General features: G+C 31.0%; 1 long non-coding RNA gene across 1 annotated transcript; it reads left to right on the top strand.

Moving 5' to 3' along the window:
• The first annotated feature begins 2618 nt into the window (after positions 1–2618).
• LOC146719926 (uncharacterized) lies at positions 2619–3234 on the top strand. Its single transcript, XR_014926310.1, has 3 exons — positions 2619–2680; positions 2908–3064; positions 3190–3234. It is a non-coding gene; the product is annotated as an uncharacterized LOC146719926 (long non-coding RNA).
• Positions 3235–6855: the final 3621 nt, after the last annotated feature.

Below are 6855 nucleotides of genomic sequence, written 5' to 3' on the forward strand. Positions count from 1 at the left end.
CATATATGAATTAAACTGATTGTGAAACAACATGATCTATTACTATACTTTTTCGAGAAGCTTGTTAAAGTTTGCGCTATATTTAGACAAATCTCACTGCTATTTGATAAAGATTGACAATCTTGTTTAGTTATACATTCGTTTCATTTCCCGTCTTTCCATCTGAGATTTTGCTTTCTTTCTCGTTTATTACACTGGAATTCTTCTTCTTCTTCAGCAGTTCGAACTACTTTTCTTCGAGGCATAATTAATTTTAGTAGTGTAATAAAATAATTAAATAATCTAAATCAAAGTCAATTCAATTCAACATCAAGCCAAAGTCAATTTTAGTTCAAATTACAGCCAACTTTAATTTAAGAGAAAAAAAAACCAATTTTCAATAATCAATTTTAATTTATGTATCATTAAATAATAATCAAATAATATTATCATTATAATAATACTTTATCAATTTTTATTTATTTCAGTTTAAAATTAATGAAATTAGTATATTTAATTTAATTTAATATTAATTTAAAAATATAAAAGAATTTTAATCTCATAATTTTAATAAAAATTATTTTTAATTCAACAATTTAAAGTAAAATTAATTTTAATCCAACACTTCAAATCAAGTAATATCAAAAATAATTTTAATCAAATTAAAATTGAATTTAAAATTTACAATTATAGTTAAAATTTATTTTTTAATCAAATTAATTCGAATTAAAATATAATTTTAATTAATTAATTTAAATGGAAACTAACTTTAAACTAATAATTTAATTAAAATTAATTTTAATTTAATAATCTAATAATAAGTTAAAAATTAATCTTAATCAAATAAAAATTACTTTTAATCTAGATGTATTATAAGTAAAAACGATTTAAAACAAAAGCTAATTTTAATTAAATAATTTAAATCACAACTAATTTGAATCAAATAAAATTAATGTCAATTTAAGTTAAATTTTTATCTAATAAAAAATCCAAATTACAATCAATTGACAATTTAACAATCTATCAATAATCAATTTCAATTTAATTCAAATTTCAATCCAATAATACAAGCCTCAAAATCAATGTTAATTCCTCTAATCCAAATCACAATAATTAATTTTAATTCAATCAAATTTCTATCGCTAATAATTCAAATCATCAATTTCAGTCCCAACAATCCAAGTAACAACCAATTTCAATTTACAAGTCAAATTTCATTCATTTCAGTCCAACAATCACGGTAACAACCAATTTCAATTCACAAGTCAAATTTCAATTCAATAATAATTTCAAATCAATAACTACTCACAACCAATTTCAAGTCAAGTTTATTTTCATCTAATAATCCAAATCACAATTAATTTCAGTCTAATTCAAGTCACAATCAACTTCAATTCAAGTAATGTCAAATCCATTCAATTTTATATCAAATAAATTCAATTTTGTAAAAATAAAAATTAATTTAATTTTAACGAAACAATTTTAATTAAATCTAGTTTACAATTTTTTTAAAATTTTAATCTTAATATTTTTATTTTATTTATTTTTTATTATTTTTTATTTTTATTACTTTTTAATTTTTTTATTTAATTTAATTTTTAAATTATTAAATTTAATTGTTTATAATTTAAATTAATTTTACTTAAATAATTATATCAATCCAAAACAAATCAATTTAACAATAAATTTAATCGCAATAATTTCAATATAATTTAAAATTAAAACTTTTTAATATAATAATTTATAATAAAATAAATTTTAATCTTAAAAATTTAATTAGAATCAATTAAAATTAATTGTAATTAATCCAAAATTAAATTATTAAGTTAATTTTAATTTAATAATTAATATTAAAATCGAATTTTAGTATAATAACAGAAAATTAAAAAGAACTTTATTTTAACTGAATCTAATAAATTTAAATTTGATAATATATATATTGATAAATGTATATATATATATATATATATATAAACAGCAGAATATCACAATTTTTATACATATATAAATTTAAATATTATTTGGAACAAACTATATGAAAATTTTGGTTGTAAAAAAAAGATATAAAAAAAAGGATATTTATTCTTTTCTTATATATTGTCTGCTCTCTCTCCTTTCTCCTCTCTCCTCTCTCATTCTCCCCTCCCTCTGCTCCCCCCCCCCATCTAATTCCAATCTTCCACTCTCTATCTTCTTCTCTGTGCATGAAAATCTTCTTTTCTCTATATCAAAGAACACGGTAGTGTCTCGCGACACAGTTGAAGGGCGTAGCCGGAGGACACCGTGTATCTTAACGCGAGTCGGACATTTGGAGTCCTTTATAATATTTCGGAATGTCTCCAATACCGGGCTGAAGCAATCGAGTTTTATACTAGACTTAAATCGGATCGGAGTGAGTTTGAATAGGATAATAAAAGTGTCTTTATTTCTGCTTCTACGTGATGTGGTAAGCAGAGATATATAATTGCAAAGGTCGAAATATGAAAAATTTCTTTTAAGAAACGTCCCCGTCATCATTGATCATCATCGACCACGCAAACATAGTAGTATCGTGCTACACGTATTCACCGTATACAACACATGCGCACACAGTAGATCACACGTAACAACACATGAATGATGCATGTATTGGAAATGTCCATCTCGCACGTTTTACAACAGACGGCGATAGTTGCCCTCCGCTATATTGACAGCGTGCGGGGTTAGATATTTTCAATTTCAATTTTCAATTTCAATTTTTACATTCAATTTTAATGTTATTATTTGCAAATTTATTGTCATATAATTTATGTGCAAGTTTACAGTCTGTGATACAAAAATCAGATATTTTGCTATTATTTCAATAATATTTCAATTATATAAATGCCTATGTATGAGTATGCATATATTTTTAATAATTTTCTTAATTAGCTTCTATATTTTTTTCAGTTGTACATCAAGCAGGTAGCATTATCAGCTCACTTGTGAGCAATGGGTTGGGCAATGGCTAGTTATCATCGCAGCATTCGATTAGCTTAACAAGATAAATCTAATATCAGTGCTATAGGAACTATTTTACAATTTTTCTGGCATTTTCTTATTGCAGGTACATATATAGCCAATAAGTAATATACAAAATTAAATATTATTCATCACACACTTTGTATCAAAATAATATATTTTTTTAAATTATTTTAAATTTATTAATCATTTTTATCATTGTGATTGTAGTGGCAAGGATCTTATTGCTCAGTGTCATTGCAAGCATCTGGCCCTGTATATAACCATAATATATTGTGTAATACATTGGCTAAGTATGACAATATAGATTTTGATTAGATTCCCATGGAATATTGGAATTTTGTCGGACTTACAGTCATCCACCACATATGCAGCCTACAATTAAAGAACGCATTTATTCCATATGATTTGCTTCCGTTATTGGAATATTTAAAATAAAAATTTTATTAATAAATTTCGATGAAATAATTTATAAGAGGTTGAAGAAACTATGAAACAAATTCAGTCTCATAAAAGGGTAGTTGGAACAATAGTGGTGAATGCAGAAGGTATTACATGAGATCATTGACATGATTTACTTGTAGTTGTAAACAAAAATTTATAAAATTAATTTGTTTTAGGTATTCCTATAAAGTCAACATTAGATAATACGACAACAGTTCAATACGCAGGTTTGATAAGTCAATTGTCAGATAAAGCTCGTTCTGTCGTACGTGACTTGAATCCAACAAATGATTTAACTTTCTTGCGCATACGTATGCAAAAACATAAAATTATGATGGCACCAGATAAAGAATTCATATTAATAGGTAGTTACAAAATCCAGTTGATTGATATTTAAAAGAAACAAAAATAGATTTCAAAGTTAAGATTTATTTTTTTGGTTGTTAATTTAATCTGTATGCTACATTGGATGGTTAATATCTATTCAATTAAATAAAGAAAAATAAAAAGAATAAAGCTTAAAAGTATACAAAATGCAGTATTTAATTACTAATTTAAACAAATTATGACTTTTAGAGTTTTTAAATAGTGCTTTCTTCTTTGGTAACAATATTATATTTTAAGTTTGATAATTAGAAATATTATATATAGTAATTCATGGCATGTTTTTTGTTGTATTTAATACAAGTATAAATGTACATTTCTCATCAATAAACTATATCACAAGGTATCTTGTTTATAATTTAATTGTATATTGAGATTGGGTGCTATTGCCAGTGGGAAAAAAAAAATGTTTTGAGTTGGTCCCTATTAATTATACCTACATATAAGATGTGTCGCACAAATAATGGCTATGCAGTCTTTGTAAGAGAATGATATAAAATACTTATAAATATAATCAATTAAAATACAATACTCCAACTTCCTCTCATACCCTACCGCCCTCTTTCCTGCCCTTATCCTAAATTTGTCTTTTCCTATCTCCTCTCTTACCATATACCCCGGTGTGCACCAGTCTACTCCTAACGTCCACCTAATCCATCGCTCCTGCATTGCCTCCACCTCTCTCCTCTCCTTTCATCCCCATATTTCCGCCCCATATTCCAACACCGTCCCCACCAACCTTTCCATTAGCCATACTCTTTTCATCCAGTCTCCTGCAAACCTTCTCTTTCCCATTCCCCACACCTGTCTTATCACCGCTCCTGCTTTCCTAACTCTGTTCTTTACCTGCGCCTCCTGCCCCCCGTTCCTCTGTAGCTTATACCCTAAATATGTGAATTCTTTCACTTCCTCTAACCTTTTTCCTTTCCATCTCCACTCCACTCTCTTCATTCTTCCTCCTCCCTTTTAAACCTCATTACCTTTGTCTTATCCACATTCACCTCTAACCTTTTCTTGTCCATATAACTTTCCATTTTCCCCAACATATGTATCATCCCTTCTTCATCCTCCGCCAACAGTACCATATCATCTGCGTACGCCAAACAATGCACCTTTTCCCCTTCCAGTTTCACCCCCCCCAACCTCCTTTTCTTAGCACTTCCTCTATATCCGCTATCAGCAGACTGAATAAGTGCGGACTCATTGGGCAACCTTGCCTCACCCCCCTTGCCGTCCAAAAATTTTCTCCTTCCTCCTTCCCCACTCTTACCTTACTCCTCGTTTCCCTGTACACCTCTTCTATCCTACTCCTTAATCCTTTCCTCACTCCCCTCCCCTTCATTGCCTCCATTAACACCTCTCTATCTACCGAGTCAAACGCCGCCTTCAGGTCCATAAATGCCGCAACTACCTTTCCTCCCTTCTTATTTACCCTTATTCACCAGATAGTTCAACACATAGATACTATCCATCACCCCCATTCCCTTCCTAAAACCTGTCTGACTCTCCGGTATCATATTCTTCCCCTCCATTTCTTCCTTTAACCTTTCAGTTAAAATCCCCACGTATATCTTGTATAGCGTTGGCATCAATGTCACTCCTCTATAGTTTTCCACTTTATTCCCCGTTCCCTTTTTCAACAGTGGCACTATTATCCCTTCTTTCCACCTCTCCGGCCATCCTTCTCCTCTCCATACTCTGTTGCACATTTCCCATACCCACTCTTCTACCCTCTCCCCTCCATATTTCCATACCTCACTCGGTATCCCATCCTCCCCCGCTGCTTTTCCTTTCTTCAGTTTTCCCAGCATCCTCTTTACTTCCTCCCTGCTTATCTCCTGCTCTTCATCTCTCTCCCTTTTTTCTTTTCCTCCTCTTACAACTTTTACCTCTATCCCTCCCAATAAGTCCATGAAGTATTCCTTCCATTCCTCCGCTTTTATCTCCTCATTCACCCTTCTCTCTTTTTCCTTTCCCTGTTTATAATCTTCCATACTTCTCCTTCCGTTTTTGCCTCTATCGCCTGCTTGTACCATCTTAGCCTCTCCTCCTCCTTTTTTCCTTTACACATTAGCCTATATTCCGCCCTTACTTTTCTATATCCTTCTCCTCCTCCTCCTTTTTTCCTCCATTCCCTTAACTTTTTCCTCACTTCTTTCCTCTTCTCCTCACATTCCTCGTCCCACCACCCTTTCCTTTTCCCTTCTCCACTCTCTTTTTCTCTTTCTCTCAATTCCTCTTCTATTCTTCCTATTTTTCTCTCCTCTTGCATCCTCTTCATCCCCTCCTTCCACCCCTCTCCCACTCTATTTCCTCTCTTATTCTTTCTCCTCCCCTCTTTGTCCATCTCCCTCTTTTTCTTATTCCTTTTCCCTCCCCCCTTTTTCCCTTTTCAGCTCCTCTTCTTCTTTCTAGCGTTACAATCAATGGGTGATGGTCCGATTCTATGTTATCTCCCACCTCCATTCTCTTTATCCTTTCCTTTACTCTATCCTCTCCCACCACGTAATCTATTACCGATTCCCCTCTTCCTCCTGTATATGTGTACTCCCCCTTCCTATCCCCTCTTATCCCTCCGTTAAAAATTCCCCATCCCACCTCTTCCAACTCTTTTATCAACTTCTTCCCTTCCTCATTAACTTTCTTGTCTTTTGATCTTCTTTCTTCTTCCTTCTCCCCTCCTATCACCCCCCCTTTCTACCTGTCCTTGCATTGAAATCTCCTCCCAAAATCGTCTATTTATTTTCTTCTTTCTCTTCCATCCATTCCTTCATTTCCTCCAATTTCCTTTCCATGTCCCCGTTGATGTATACGCCTATTACCCTCCACTTCTCTCTTCCTACTTCTAAATCCGCCATCATTATTCCCTCCTCCTTTTCTCCCATTCCTGATACTGAAAAAAATATTAAAAAATATTTAAAAAATATTTTTTTATTTACACATAACATATATTTGTATATATAATATTATATACTTATTATTGATATTATAATAATAAATTAATTTTAGATAATAAACTGAAATATTCAAAATTAGAAGAAACGGAGG

This window comes from Nylanderia fulva, unplaced genomic scaffold (genome assembly GCF_048542155.1).
Source record: "Nylanderia fulva isolate GAGA-0341 unplaced genomic scaffold, ASM4854215v1 Scaffold818, whole genome shotgun sequence".
Lineage (NCBI taxonomy): Eukaryota > Metazoa > Arthropoda > Insecta > Hymenoptera > Formicidae > Nylanderia > Nylanderia fulva.